Here is a 16,809-nt window from a genome sequence, read left to right on the forward strand (position 1 = left end):
GCTCGCAAAAAAGTGTAATTGTCGTTGAAATGTCACTCATAATTACAGTGACATTATGAAACTGTCACACAGCAATTTCAAACCTTGGCAGCCATGTCCTTGGCCACGCCCCGTCAGTCCTCATTTTAAAGGAAACAACGGCAAAACTGCTGACTTAAAATGGCTTTTAGGGGTTTTACACAAACTGTAGCACTTTCAGAACCACAAAATAGCCTAATTAGGGAAGAAGATGTGATATAGCGCCAGACCTGCTTACTTTGAAACAGGGAACCGGGTTCGAGTCTCGACGTCGGCTCAACAACCAGCTCGCGCTATCTAAACTGCAAAAAATGTTTTTAAAAAATGGCCCAACTGTCAGCACCGACAACATATGAACTGGACCTATATATTTCTACTGCGCATGACTACGGGAGTGGTATACTCTCTCTGAGCATGCGCAGAACACTAATGTATTTGAGCATGCGCAGTACTCATGTTCTTTGTCCGCGCCTGCGCACTCGCCCCGACTCCATCTTGCTCTGCTGTCGGTGCTGTTCCTCCTCCTTCCTCGGAGCCGCTCTAAGAAAGGACCGGAGGAATGAGGGTCAGGAACCAGAACAAGTGAGTGATGGTGTGCAGAGACTCTCGGTGCTGTACGTCGTTATATGTTAGAAACATTAACCTCATCCAAGTCAATAAATTAGACATTTTATTTTATTGATTAGTTCACCTCATGAGAGAAACCTGTCTCTTCAGCTGGCAGCCGGGTCAGGAAGAGGGAAACCGCGCCCTTTAGCTCCAGGTACCAATTGAAGTCCTTGTCTTTAGTTTTGTAATTCATTTCTTTCAGTTGTGGTTGTGCATTTGTTGAAAGTCAACTGAACTAGAACTACAATTCCCTGATTGCACGTTTGTGCCGAACGAAAGCTTTGACCAGGAAACGAATGTGTACCAGTGACAAGGACTCCCCTGGTAACCCTGCACCAGAGCCCCATTAATAGTTGCTACAGAGAGAACAGCTTTGCACCTGGATCTCCTCCTAAACATATTTCTGTAGAAGCCCAAAATGAGGTTCAAGAGAAAATGAGTTAAAGGTCGGAGGACATGGAGTTGAGGTGGGGAGAGAGGAGTGTTATGTTGCTCATTGCATGCAATGCCTCACAGGTGTTCTTGATCTCAAGGCACTAGATAACTCCTATCAGACCACAATGGCTGGTTTACAAAAACACTGAAAATAAAAATGAACTGGACTGGACTCTTATTTGTCCCAGGACGTCTATTGATGCAATGGCCATTTCTAGTATAACGGCTTTCAACCCCAATGACGCCGTTTCGTTTCACACAGCTTTATTAGATCATTGTGAACAGATCATAAAAGCAAAAGGATACATATAAAAAATATCCAGATCAATAAATGTTCATATCTTTTGAATGTTTTGAATCGTGACATAAATGAATACGTTTGAAAATAGTTTCCCTTGTTCAACTGATCATAATGTTAGCTGGTTAGATATATGTATATGTATTGACGTTCCGCAAAATATCACCAGCACTCAGGGAGGGGGGAATTTTAATCCTTGTCCGGATTTATTGGCATTACAAACAAACAAACGTGTTTCAGCGGTACGCCTTCCTCAGTGTTGGCGGCCACCGCGTTTGCGCCTCATTTATTCAAACTATATATTCAGTTTCAATGGCAAGTCAGGCAAATAGGTCACGCTATCTTGGAGTGATAAAATTATAGGCAAAAAACGTAACTTAGTGGTTGCTCTCGCTAGATTAGAGAACTTACAATCTTCATCTGCAACAAAGCTCAATAACACAAAACTAAATGTTAACACATGCACATAACTGTAAGTTCTTGTAGAGCTGTGGAACATAATCGCGCCCTGCCTGCACAATGAATTTAGCCTATGCTGTGTGACAAGTTACGTCAGGTAAATGTGGTCACGCCAACTCGGAGTGATAAACTTTACATAAAGAACACAACTTATTGATAGCTCCCACTATGTTATAGAAGTTCAAATCTTCACTTGCTAACAAAGCTTGATAATAAAAAACCAAACCAATCACACCTGCATAGCTACGTGTTCTCGCAGCGCAGTGAAACATTACGCCCTAAATGGGCAATGTATTCAACCTCTGCTGTGTGACATGTTATAAATGCAATTTCCACATACAAATCAAAGACAAGAATTGAGTCCTGAAAGTGCAATATCATTCTATGCTAATTAGTCTCTCACCCAAATTACCAGTATCACTGAATTGTTCCATATACCTTCAGACCTGCCTGCTTCCTGCTTATAAGTGCACCACAAGTTCCTCCCCAATAGTCAGGCTTGTCGGTGACTTCATCACCATATCTAGAATATTACACAATTCCAGCCTTTGCAACTTTTTTTCTCTGTCACCGCCTCTAATGTCACGTTGTAGATGACCAATGCAAAAGTATTTAAGTACATTCCTATTGCTATGGTGATGTGCCTGAAAGTGACTTGCAACAGGGTAGCTCGGATCTCTGTTTTGGATTGCCCGCTGGTGTTCTAAAATGCGGACTTTTGCTGGGTGCATTGTGCTTCCCACATATCTGAGGCTGCCTGGGCATGTTAGGCAATCTATCACAAAGGGTGTATTAGAGTTCATGAACTTTGTGATACAGACCGGGTCCTTTGGATCTTGGATTTTATACACAGTCACCTTGTTGCTGTTTGCACAAGCCTTGCACCTCCCACAGGGATAGAAGCCTGTTATACCCTGTATTCCTCTCTGCACTTTGGGTAACTGTAAGTAGCTCTCTACCAGCTGATCTCGTATGGAGAGTGTCCTTCTAAATGTCAGCGAGGGGTAGGGTGGCATATCCTATCCTATTACTGTGTCAATCAATCAGGGGAATTGTAAGTGCGCTACTCACCCGTGAGGGTCTCAAGGCGCTGGGGTGGGGGATCCGCTGGTCTGTTTAGGCAAAGAGCCAGGTCTTGAGGGTCTTTCTGAAGGTGTTCAGGGAGGGTGCGCGTCTGATGTCTGCCGGTAGCTCGTTCCATGTTTTTCGCTGCAATGTAAGAGAGGGATCTTCCGTCTGCTCTCGCTCTGTGGATGTGTGGGATTTCGGCCAGTGTGAGGTTGGAGGATCGGAGGTTTCTTTTGGGTACTTGAAATGTTATCCTATTGTTGAGGTATTTGGGTCCACTGTTGTGTAGGCATTTGTAGGTGTGGGTGAGGATTTTGAAAGTGACTCTTTTCTCCACGGGGAGCCTGTGGAGTCTTCGTAGGTGTTGGCTGATGTGTTCTTGCCGAGGACGAGTCTGGCTGGGGTGTTCGGTATGGTGTGGAGTTTGCGGAGTAGGGACTTGTTGATGACGGCGTAGTATGTGTTTCTATAGTCCAGTCTGCTGGTGATGAGTGCGTGGGTGACCGTCTTCCTTGACTTGGGGGGGATCCATTTGAAGGTCTTACGGAGTATGCACAGGGTGTTGAAGCAGCTAGATGTTACGGCATTGACCTGTTGGTTCATGGTGAGTGATGAGTCAAGGATGATACCCAGGTTCTTGGCGTGGTTTGAGGGGGTGGGTGGGCTCCAGAGGGCTGTCGGCTACCAGGTGTTGTCCCATGCTGAAGGGGTGGTTGAAAGGATGAGGACTTCTATCGTCTCGGGGTGGAGTTTCAGACAGCTGTTGGTCATCCAGTCTGCGACGTCTTGCATTCCTTTCTGGAAGTTGAGTTTGACAGTGGTGGGGTCTCGGGTAAGGGAGATGATGAGCTGGGTGTTGTCGACGTAGGATACGATGTTGAGGCCATATTTTTAAACGACGGCTGCAATGAGGGCCATGTGGATATTGAAGAGGGTCAGGCTCAGTGATGATCCATGTGGGACTCTGCAGGTGATTTTCGTAGGATCAGAGAGGAAGGGTGGTAGTCTGATTCTCTGGCTTCTTCTGGTGATGAACGATCGGATCCAGTCCAGGGCTGTTCCTTGTACGCTGGAGTCGTGCAGACTGGCGACTAGTGTGCAGTGAGAGACGGTGTTGAAGGCCGCTGATAAGTCGAGTAGGGTGAGGGCTGCTGCGTTTCCTTGGTCCAGTAGGGTGCGGATGTCCTCTGTGGCGGCGGGTAGGGCGGTCTCCGGGCTGTGGTTGCTTCGGAATCCGGATTGGGATGGGTCGAGGATGGAGTTTACTTCGATGAACTGTGTCAGTTCTCTGACTGTTTTCTCTGCGACTTTGGCTGAAAAGGGGAGGAGCGAGATGGATCTGTAGTTTTTGAGGTCAGTGGGGTCTTCTGTGGAGTTCTTGAGTAGAGGCCTGACTTCTGCACGTTTTCAGTCATCTGGGAAGGTGCCTGTTTTGAAGGTGGTGTTGATGGTGCATTTCAGTTCAGGTGCGATGGCGGCAGATGGTAGATGTGATGCAGGCAGGGGTCGGAGGGCCAGAGTGGATGTCTTTTATGGTCGAGGTGGTGTCTTCGGTCATGATGAGTGACTAGTTGGAGATGGTGGATTGGCTGTTGTCCTGGGGGGGGCGGTGAGGAGGCTGTGGCGTCTGGAGGGTGGTCGATGAAGTTGTTATAGAGGCTATGATCTTGAGGTGGAAGAAGGTTCCGAGCTTGTTGCAGAGGTCTTTGGACGGGGTGATGTCTGTGGCTTCGCTGCGTGGGTTGGTGAATTCCTGGATGACGTCTAAGAGTTCCTTGGAGTTTGTGGAGTTTGCAAAGATTTTGTTGTGGATGAAGTTGCTTTTGGTGGTTCTGATTTGGTTGTCGTAGTCTGTCAGGGCGTCCTTGTAGGTGGCGTAGTTTTCGGCTGTCTTGGTGTTTCTCCAGTTCTTCTCCAGGCATCTGCAGGTGCGCCTGGTTTCCTGGAGGGCGGTGGTGAATCATGCAGCTTTCCTGAGCCGTTGTTTGTCGGGGTTGCGTAGTGGGGCGAGCTGGTCTGTGCAGTTGGAGATCCAGTTGTGGAGTTCTCTGGCTGCGCTGTTGGCGTCGGCATTCCCGGCCATCCAGGTGTGGCTGTCTCGGGGGAGGGTGGAGTTAAGTTGCTTGTTTGTGACTTTGCTCCAGTTCCTTCGTAGTGGGCGTGGTGTAGATCTGGGTGGCCTTAGTTTGTTGACGGTGAAGTGTACGCAGTTGTGATCGGTCCATGGTGGTTACATTGTGTGGCTGAAGTGGATGCTGTTTCCTGTGGCGAAGATGGGGTTGAGGGTGTGTCCTGCTCGATGGGTCGCTGTGGTGACGAGTTGTTTGAGCCAGATGTTGGCGAGGTTGTCACGAATGGTGGAGGAGTTGGGGTCGTTGAGGTTGTCCAGATGGATTTTCAGGTCTCCGATGAGTATGTAGTTTGTTGACGCGATGGTTTGGGGTGAGATGAAATCGGTGATGGTGGTGGCGAAAGAGGGCAGGGGGGGTCTGTAGACAAGGGTTCCTCAGAGTGTGGTATTGTGGGTGATCTGGATCTTGAAGTGCAGGTGTTCGGCGGAGGAGAAGGTTTCGTTGGAGGTTGCGAGGCGGAAGGTGCTATTGTGGGCGATGGCCAGCTGCGGCCCTTGGAGGTAGTTCGATGGGGCAGGGAGGCGGATCGGGGCAGGGGCAGGGTGGGGAGTGGCAAACAACGGAATATGGAGAATTGGAGGTAAGTAAACAATTTAATAAATAAAACTAATTTCGTAGCGCACCCTGCATCGCAAAATGCGATGCAGTGCGCGCTACGAAATTCCCACACAATTTCTTCAATTAAAAAAAATCTTTTGTATGTTTAGTATGCAAGGCTAGTTCAGATACGAATGGAAAAAAGATGTAGTCTACAAATCTAGACATGTTCTCCATCAGACTGTCAATGGAAGAAATGATTGTTCGGCCCGGAGAGTTCAGTTGGTTCTAATGCACCTTCGGCAGGTGATAACAAGTTGGTAATCGTGGATGCGGCATCGATAGGAATGTGAATTCCTCAGTTGGAGATCATCCCCTTTGATTGCCATTTTGAGATCAGTTGCTCATAATCTGTTATGCTGTTCATATATTCATTGATCATGATAAGTAAATAGTTCTCCCTGTTGTTGAGTTGGTGGTATGCCTCCTTACAGTAATTTTCTCGGGTCTGCACCACCACATTTCTGCCCTTATCTAAGGGCTTAATCACAATTGAGTTGTCTGCCTCCTGATTCTTGAGTGCCTGTCTTTGCGTATATGAAACATTCAACGTACTCTTAGATATGTCTCTGTCCTCCCGCAGTTTAAGAAGGTCTTGATAAACTCTATCTGCAAAGATGTCAATAGCACCAGGAGATGTTTGGGCATAGAACTTTGAAATTGGTCTCAAAGGGATCAGTAGTCTTGCTTGTATAATTCCTAGATGGACAGTCCAATCCATGTCGTCCAGTCGTATGTCACTCAACTGTGACCCACTACTGCCAAGTTCTTCAAGAACACTTGATCTTTCTTACAAATATATACATGTCAATCCTTGTTTGTGCATATTAAAAGTTTTTAGTTGGGCAGAACGTGAATCCTAGTTTGAGGACTGGTTCCTCCTCTGGCGTTAACTCTTTTGGTGTCAGATTGATAATGGTCAAGTTTTCTCTGCCGTCTGAGGCAGTCATTGTCTGAATTTCATATTCCGTTTGTTGCGGGTGGTCCTGTTCGTGTTTCCGCTTCCTTGGTTTCTATCCTCCCCATCTCATCGGACTGACATAGTATATATATATATATATATATATATATATATATATATATATATATATATATATATATATATATATTCACTGAAAAAAAACATAGGTTTGACACCAGTTATAGTTAGCTGGAAATTTTACTGACATAAAACCATTGAAATTCCCACGTTATAGTTAGTTGGACTCACTATAACTTGCGTGCCTGCAATGCACTGCTGATGACGTCACATATTACATCACTCATGACATGGTCAGTGACATCACTCATGACATCACTGATGACACCATCCAGTGAATGTGTATTTCTGAAGAATAAATATGTTTTATATATGTATATGTAAAGGTCGATGGAAGAATAAATGTTTAAATAAGTGTCTTAATGGATGTTTTAAAAAAAATTTGATTGGTTAACTGGTTTATTAAGTGTATCTTAGTGAATACATATATTAGAGAGTAATGTTTAAATATTCAAATATATGTATTAGTGTTTCACTTTGTGTATAAGTGCCTGCATGGGTTTGTGAGTTGCTACATGTGTATGTATATGGGTTATTAGATGTTTTTTTTAGTATCAGTATGAGTGTCTGTATGGTTTGGTGGGGGTGTTACTTAGCACATAGATGCATCAATGACTGACTCACTGTTTGTATGTGTTTTGAAGACAGCAATGTGCAGGACTGTATGGGTGGATGAGTGTGTATATGTGTTAGTGAGTGAATGACTGTCTCACTAGTGTCTTTATCAGTAACTACATATGTTTTAATCTAGTATATGTGAGTATTGATGTATATAAGTGAGTATATGTGAGAGTGAGAGATTGAAAGAGTTCTTGTTTAAATAAGTATGTGTTTCTATAAGTGATTGTTTAAGAGAGTAAGTATGTGTAAGTTTCCTTAAGTAAGGTGGTAGTGTGTGTATAGCTGTATATGCAAATAAATGGATGTTCAATAGTTTATTTGCATGTGTGAGCATGTGTGTGAGTAACTTTTGGATGACTTGTCAGTGTGTAACAGGATGTATAGGTGTTTCACTACATATGATGAGTGAATATATGTATGAGTGACTATATAGAACTGTTGGTGAATGAGGGGATGTGTATATAGATGGTGGTATTACTGAATTGGTTGTTGTAACTGGTAAGGGTATCTCTATTTTTTTGAAAATTTTAGTTTCTATTTTTGAATATGTGTTTCAAGGGTTACATTACACTGAAAGGAGGTCTGTCACTCTGTCACAAGGATGGTGTCATCAGTGATGTCATGAGTGATGTCACTGACCATGTCATGAGTGATGTAGTATGTGACGTCATCAGCAGTGCATTGCAGGCGCGCAAGTTATAGTGAGTCCAACTAACTATAACGTGGGAATTTCAATGGTTTTATGTCAGTAAAATTTCCAGCTAACTATAACTGGTGTCAAACATATGTTTTTTTTAGTGAATTTAATAGGTTTTTTAAATGCTAATTCCTAACTATAACTGGTGTGAAACCTATGGTTTTTTCAGTGAATTTCATAGGTTTTTTAAATGCTAATTCCTAACTATATAAGGCCTGAAACCTATGTTTTTTTCAGTGAATTTCAAAGTTTTTTTTAATGCTAATTCCTAACTATATAAGACCTGAAAGCCCACCAGGAATCTCCAGTATGCGCCAGAGGATTGCATTGCAGAGAGGTGTAATGAAGCCATGCCCCTTTTTACACCTCTCTGCAACGCAGCCCCCATGCATGTTTGAAGAGGGGGAACTAATTCCCCTTGCATACTGGAGGCCCCTGGGGGCCAACGAGCCCACCTGGAACCTCCAGTATGCGCCAGGGGGCTGCATTGCAGAGGTGTAATGAGGCTATGCCCCTTGTTACACCTCTCTGCAACGCAGCCCCCTGCCGCGTTTGCAGAGGGGGAACTAATTCCCCTTGCATACTGGGGGTTCCCTGGGGGCCAACTAGCCAACCAGGAGCCTCCAGTATGCGCCAGGGGGCTGCATTGCAGAGAGGTGTAATGAGGCCACACCCTTTTTTACACCTCTCTGCAACGCAGGCCACTGGCGCGTTTGCAGAGGGGGGACTAATTCCCCTTGCATACTGGGGGTCCCTGGGTCATATCTGCCCAAACACCGATATTCCGAACGATTGAAAATGACTTTTCTTGAGAAACATTTGGATTTGGTTTATCATGTCCTATACTTTGGAATTTGACTGACTTTGAGGATGCTATAAATTACTCAAGTCTGCCCGAATTGTGTGGGTAAAATTGATACCTAGTCACTTTGAATAAGAATGTACTTACATCTCGTCTAACATTTGGAAGAAATATCTAGTTATATGACAACAGGATACCGACATAACTTGAAGGAAATAAGAACGCCCTGAAGAAGTTCTGTTGTACAGAACGAAATGTTTCGGCTGGCTGTGGTACATAAACTTAAGGAAAATAAAAGCATTTGAATATACACCAAGATTCAGCGCCTCAATAAGGACTCTAAGTGATATGATTTGATTGGACTTATTGTGCAAGTGGTGCTGTGCCAAACTTTGGAATATTCTCCACTACTCTCTACTACTTACTCTCTCCTACTCCACTACTCTCAAATACTCACTCTCTACTACTCATTCTCTACTACTCTACTACTCTCTACTACTCTCTCTCTACTACTCACTCCCTACTACTCACTATCTACTACTCTCTACTACTCACTCTCTACTACTCTCTCTACTACTCACTCTTTACTACTCACTCTCTACTACTCTCTACTACTCACTCTACTTCTCGCTCTCTACTACTCACTCTCTACTACTCTCTCTCTACTACTCACTCTCTACTACTCACTCTACTACTCACTCTCTACTACTCTCTACTACTCACTCTCTACTACTCACTCTCTACTACTCACTCTACTACTCACTCTACTACTCTCTACTATTCACTCTCTACTACTCTCTACTACTCACTCTCTACTACTCTCTACTACTCACTCTCTACTGCTCTCTACTACTCACTCTACTACTTACTCTCTACTACTCTCTACTACTCACTCTCTACTACTCACTCTCTACTACTCTCTACTACTCACTCTACTATTCACTCTACTACTCTCTACCACTCACTCTCTGCTACTCTCTACTGCTCTCTACTACTCTCTACTACTCACTCTCTACTCTCTACCTCTCTACCTCTCTCTACTTCTCTCTCTACTAGTCTCTACCTCTCTACCGCTACCTCTCTACCTCTACACCTCTACCTCTCTACCTCTCTCTACATGCACACATATACACACACATATATATATATGCATATATATGCATATGCATTTATATATATGTATGTATATACTTACATATATAAACATATAATCTGTATATCTATATAAATACAAATATAAATGCATGCATACATATACATATATGCATACAGATGCATGTTATTTACATGAAAGTTTAAAAAACACTAATAAAAGCAAAGCTAAAAAGCCACCTCATTACAAACAGAATGGCTTTAACTTAAACGAGGGCGAGATCTATTGCATTTTCAATGCTTGTTTACTTTGGTTCCATCAAGAAGGCATTCAGATGTGTCACACATTTGCCATAAATTCTGAATGTTAGCACTCTAGTTGCTCATTAGATCACTGTAGTAAAGCTACTGCTCACCAGGGAAGTCTGCTGCTGGTATTCAAAGTGCATGTGTCAGTCTGCATGTCAGAATTTCTTTAATGAAATTGAAGAGGATTTGAGAAGTCACTCAAAATGTGCCCTAATTTTTCTTTCTGCAGCACTAATCATACTTTCTACGGCAAAATATACCCCCTCATTTTGTTCCTTTTTAAATTAAATATTTTAAGAGTTACCACTTTATTCCCATCACGATGGCTTCAGGTGTGCTATACGTTTGTAATAAGTAGGACTGTTAGCGCTCTATTTGTTCTTTAGAACACTCTGGGACATTCTGTCATTGGGCTATACTTGGGCTACATCTGGGTGATATTTGGGCTACATTTGGGCTCTTTTGTCTCTGGTGGCCATCTTGGAAGACTGCATGTCAGAATTTTTTAATGAAATAGAAGAGGATTTGAGAAGTCACTCAAAATGTTCCCTATTTTTTCTTTTTGCAGCACTAATAATACTTTCTATGGCATAATATACCCCCTCATTTTGTTCCTTTTTAAATTAAATGTTTTAAGAGTTACCACTTTATTCCCATCACGATGGCTTCAGGTGTGCTATACGTTTGTAATAAGTAGGACTGTTAGCGCTCTAGTTGTTCTTTAGAACACTCTAGGAGGCTGCAGTAGAACACAAAGGAATCAACTGACAGTCTCTGTCCTTGTTGGATGTACATGTTTTACTGAGAATGTCAGACTTCATTCTCACATGACTGAGAAAGATAATGTGAATTTACAGAAAATATGCTTTCAGTTTAGCTTATAGATCCCCTTCCAAACCACTGTGGGAAAATCATGAGATATTAGTTTTCTTTCAAACTTGATTCATGATATCACAGCAGAAGGTTTTTTCACATGATAAAATCATCTTAGAACACACCACAATTCCTAAAATGAGTATGGTACCATCAACAAATGATTATAATGTAACTAAAGTCCTAAAACCCTCTATTAACTACAATGCTTTTTAATGAGGTGCTATCCTGTATATTGGTCCCAAGATGGCTGCCAACACTTCTTGGATGAAGTGCTGACAGCCAATCAGATCAGATGTGTGGTTAGGCTCCGCCCAGATATATATATTTTTTTGAACCTAAATTACTCCAAATCCACTGGAGCACATATCTTGAGACATAGCAAAGGCACATCGGGCTACCAGTCCCTACAATTTTGCCAAGTTTTGTGGAAATCCATTCAGCCGTTCGGGCTAAAAGTGAGTCCAACCGCCCTATGGAAATTAACATGGGGAAAACACGTTTTGGGACCCCCCTTTTATCTAGGCCCCTGCTTGACAAATCCCCCCCTTTGAGAAATGTACGAAGATTCGTCCACCGGCGCCAAAGTTATTCCCAATAGAATGTTGCAGCTTTCCTATGGAAATCAATCCTAAGACCACCAGTAGGTAATATATATATATATATATATTCTTGAAGGTGTTTAGGAATGCCACGTTTGACGTAAAGTCGGGCATATGAACGTCATGAATGAACCACTAAGGAATAGATGTTCATGCACAAGAAATGAGTTCTTGGAGAAATCAATATCCAGGCTGGGGGAAGTCCCTTCTGCTTAAGAGTCTGGTTTTCCAAGAAATCGTTGCGTCGTTTGGTGAACGGATGGAAGTAGCCATGCCTGTATTTGGGCAGCATGGGCTATGCCTATATAAGGGCAAAGTGAATTGTACCTATATAAGGGCATGAATCGGGAAAATTCTAAAACACCATACAACAGCATCTTGAACCTCACATCAGGCCATACATTTTAGGATATGTTTGGTTTGTGGTTAGAGATGGTTGTGTCAGTGCTGCTGGGTCTTCAGGTTGCCCTTCAAATGTAGTATGCTGCCCTTTGGGTTTGTATGGTGCTCAGTGTCTGTGGTGTCATCATTGTTAGTTATTTCGTAGATTCATACCTTCTCTCACTAGCTGTTGCTGTTTTTGTGAGTAGCATTGAATAGAGTTGTAGGTTGATTTGAGAGTAGTCTGTAGTTAGCAATACATTTTCTATTTGATAGTTTTAGTTGCACTGAATGCACCAGTTAGAAGGTGCTCTCAGTTCTCTTAAAGTTCTAGACATTTCTGTAAGTATTTCGAGTATTCCTTGATGATCTCTAAGCTCCCAATTTCTGGTGTATTGACAGATTTTTTTGTATTGTGTTTCAATAACCTTTAAATACAAGCATCAAACATAGTATCAAGTGGGTGATCTACCAAACCAACAAGTCATCAATTACAGCCTAATGCATGCTTACAAAATGTAATAGTTCTAAATCAGTTACACTAATTGTTTAAAAGGGTACTCTAAAGTAAGACTGTCGGGTATAAAACTAGGCTGTGTTGTGTTTCAGGAAGGCAACATTTCTTATACATACATCACCTTATTTTTTTTTTTTTAATCTTTTTATTAGATTTTTCTCATAATATGCCCCCTGAGGGGGGTAAGGCACAAGATCATTACACATTTTAACATATGCAAAGGGTAACTAAAAATCAAAACATAGATGCACATATAGTGATTGTCATGCGTCAAGTAGCTATAGCCTCGTTTGACTTCGTTATGTCCAATGGGAACATGAACACGGTGTGGGGAATTTCGGGTGGGGAGTATAAGGGCCTACAGGTTCGTATTCCCTGAAATGTGTGTCCGTAGAGGCATAGGTGGGTGTCTTTCTCGCATGTGTTGTCTCTAGCCCGGAATCTCATGATCAACCCCGGTAAGGAGAAGAGAAAAGGAAACTTGTACCGGCCTCAGAACCGCCGGTTGTAAACAATGGGGAGGGCATGGGGGTGCGGGGAAAACGTCTCCTAGTGTATCGTGTAGCTTTAGGTGCGTGTGGCTCAGTGGTCCGGGTCAGCGAGCATGGCGCGCGGGGGGGAGGCATTCGAGGGGAGGGGGGGTGCCAGTCAACAGGGGTGAAATGACCTAGTCATGGATACATACATCACCGTAGACAGTATTTTGTATCATCTTCCCAGGTGCTCATTAAGTTTAGGGTCGGGGGCGCTAGAGAGCCTGGAGCAAGATGGCTGCGCCTTAGTGCCGCTCTGCTGGTCGAGTAAACAATCCGCCTATTATCCGTCACATTCGGCGCCATCCATGGTTGAAACGGACTACTACCTGCTTTGAAAGTGCTGAGGAGTGCTCCGCTGGCTTGATTTTGAGGATTGGCCGCCTCTAACACTCTGCTGCGATCTGCCGGACCTCGATGACTGCAAGATGGCGGCCCCGTGAATGTGAGCTACTGATCTCTCTGACCTGCAAGCTGCCTCCTTCACTAGCGGAACGCCTGGTGCTGCTAACTGATAGTCCTACTGCCTGACCCTCGGCGTGTGAGGAGAAGACTCTGGTGCGATTTACCCGGTCTGTAATGGGGTGGGCAGCCATTTTGTGGATCCGGCCTTGAGCAGGAGTGTTTGCCAGTGTGGTCCCGCCTGCAGTGGCGGCTCCGGCTCTGGACCCCGCTCCGGAGACCTGCGGAGGCTGTGCTGGGACTGCGGCCCCTGCCACGACCGGGATACTGCTGTGGTGCGAGGGCGCGGGGCATCCCTCGGATTACATTGCCCCCACCTGGCGTCCATTTCCTGACAGCGCCAGCTTGGAGCCCTGCACTGGCCGCCTCAGTAACGGTGGCGTGGACATTTTGTGTCTCATGGCGGTGGAACTGCTCTCCCTCGGGAGCGCATGAGCGGGGCACGGCTAAACAAGATACATCCAGGGGAACAGAGCGCCCAGACGCAGCCAAACTCGGTGAGTGGTGAGATTAAACACTCCCAACGACTTCAGTGTGTTTCACAGTGCACGTTACAGGGATTATTATAACCCTGTACTACTTGAGGGACTTGCATGTGGCGCCCATTACCCATTCTCAACCTAATCCTGTTGGTACTTTTGCTTCTGGGAGAGTAGCCCACTTTGGACTTTGCCTGCCTCAAGTGCACAACTGTAAATACATCGGGGGACTGCACCCTACTGCACGCTCATTTGAAGACAAGAATAGTGCTTTCAGCTTTGGGCCATCCAACCCTTCATACAGCCCTGGATGTAACTGGTTTTGCCCGATTGCACCGCCATTTGCTGCATTCTCCTCCCAGTACTTCCCAATACAGCATAAACGGCAATACCACACCTTATCCTCATTGCGGCGTGTCTGTGGTTGACACGGGTATACTGGACTGGGGGCCCGCTCCTGGAATTCACTTCTAGTACATGGACAGTGTGTTGGAGCTGATCGCACCATTCCCAGAGTGACACGACTTCGCGCGGCGGTAAGAGTTGTCTCGATATGGGTCGTACAGACAAACAATAGAGTAAGCTACAATTTGAAGCTAAAAAACATACTAAATCTCCCACGCCCACTGCCTCCGACACAGAACCGGACCCAGAACCGGGAACGACTACAAAACTGGAGTGAATGATGCTCACCATACAACAAAGTCTACAAACTATTGATGCTAAAATTGATCATCTAAATCTGCGCATGGACACTATGGCCTTGAAGATCGACGAGCACGGCACACAAATTGGGAAGTCGGAGAAGCGCATCTCGGCCACGGAGGATCGCGTGGAGGTGGTGGGGACTTTATGCGCTACCATGGGGAAAATACTGGAGGTCATCAAGGCAAAAAAGAAGGACATTGAAGCCCGTTCCCGCAGAAATAACCTCTGTATACTTGGAATCTCCGAAACCACAAACACCGGGCCCATGGAGACGTAAGTCGAAACGCTGCTCACAACGCTGCTGGGAGCTGAACACTTCTCGAAGGTACTAATAGTTGAACGGGCTCATCGTTCCTTGCCTGCAAGACCAGTCCCGGGGGGCTTCACCGCGCCCTATAATTGCCAGACTCCTTAACTATAGAGACAGGGACACTGCGCTCCGTCTGGCTAGGGAAAGAGGAAAGCTCGACTATCAAGGAATGAAAATAGAACTCTTCCCTGACTTCACCGTCGGAGTGCTACAAGCTTGACGAGAATTCCAAACTGTTAAGAAGAAGCTGCAAACTCTCCAAATTCCTTACGTAATGCTTTACCCTTCTAGTCTGAGGATACAACATGATGGGAAAGCGAGAATATTTACGACACCGAAGGAGGCGCTACAATACAGTCAGTGGCTGGAGCGGCAGGAGGCACTAGATGAGAAAGGTGGACTTTCCGATTCCGAAGGATGAATCTGTTTCTGAATGTACTGTTGGCTGCATTCCCTTTGGGCGCTTGCATGCGATTTATCTGGTTGGCTTCTAACCCGTGATTAATACTCGAAATGTAATGGATAGTTCGGTGAGTTTCAAATTTGACAAGATATGCTTGCAATTTTCATGTATATTGACACAGTCAACAGCTAGGAAGAGTACTCCACACCTGATGTTGTAATAGGTAATAATTGTACTTCTTTGAAGTTTACAAATAGCCATGAGATGGTTAGCCGATCTCAGCCTGGCTCGACCCACCCCGCTTACACGGGGGGCCGTGGGCTACTAGCGCCCCACAGTATGGGAATTCCCCACAAAGTTCTGTTTCTGAGTTGGGGCCCCTTGGCGGCCTTTAATGGGTTAATACATTCAATTGTTCTTCACATGTTATGCACTGTGAGATCACTATTGTTTTATTTCTGTTATGTTTTCTGGAGGGTCTATTCGTGGTTAGGTTTCAACACCTCTGTGGCTGGGAGGGGTGGTTGGGGAACACTGTTATATTATAATAACATTGAACGTGATTCACCAGTAGGTTCTGAGCTATATGTCACATGTAAGTTCGACTGTGTTGCACTCTTGATACTTAAATTTCGCAGACATGGCTGATTCAAAACGATCTATCATTTCTTGGGTGAGTTGGAATGTGAGAGAGCTCAACTATGCTAAGAAGGTGCAACAGGTGCTAGCTTATCTTGACAGGCACCATATTCAAATTGCCCTGTTGCAGGAGACACACCTTACGAAGCAGGTCGTATCGCACATTGCCACAAGATGGGCGGGGGTAAGGCTAGCCGTGTCATATTCATCTTATGCCCGGGAAGGTATGGCTTTGGTGAGGAAAATGTTTCCATTTGTGCCCACACATGTAGATGGAAGATGTAAATGGGCGGTATATAATAGTGCAGGGTACGCTCTATAACACACGTTTGACTATTGTGAACATATATGGTCCCAACACTGATGATCCCGCTTTTTTCGATGCCCTGTGGTGTAAACTCTATAAATTATCCCGTGACACTTATTTCTAGTGGAGATTTTAATGTGGTATTAGATTCCACGATGGACAGAATGACTACAGCAGATCCTCCCCCCGAAGGGCTACTGGTGCTGTGCTTGATGGGATGAGATCGCTGGGCCTCACTGATGTCTGGAGAATAAGACACCCACGCGCCTGGGAAGGTACATGTCACTCATATGTGAGACAGTCCTGGTCGCATATTGATCATTTGCTGGGAACACAGGATATCTATGAATGGGTTGGGCAAACAAGGCACCTGCCTAGAACATTGTCTAATCACTCCCCAGTGGCTTTGGACAGGATAC

General features: G+C 44.5%; 1 protein-coding gene across 4 annotated transcripts in view; it reads left to right on the plus strand.

Annotated features, from left to right (window-relative positions):
• The first annotated feature begins 481 nt into the window (after positions 1-481).
• LOC144772304 (uncharacterized) overlaps positions 482-16,809 on the plus strand; it is a 29,196-nt gene continuing 12,868 nt past the window's right edge. The window contains exons 1-2 of one of the 4 annotated variants that reach the window (XM_078656533.1): positions 482-610; positions 684-781. The gene's annotated coding sequence lies outside the window, so the exon portion shown is untranslated. The remainder of the gene's footprint in view (positions 611-683; positions 782-16,809) is intronic. The other 3 variants (XM_078656530.1, XM_078656531.1, XM_078656532.1) reach the window with 3 other exon arrangements.

This window comes from Lissotriton helveticus, chromosome 8, assembly GCF_964261635.1.
Source record: "Lissotriton helveticus chromosome 8, aLisHel1.1, whole genome shotgun sequence".
Lineage (NCBI taxonomy): Eukaryota > Metazoa > Chordata > Amphibia > Caudata > Salamandridae > Lissotriton > Lissotriton helveticus.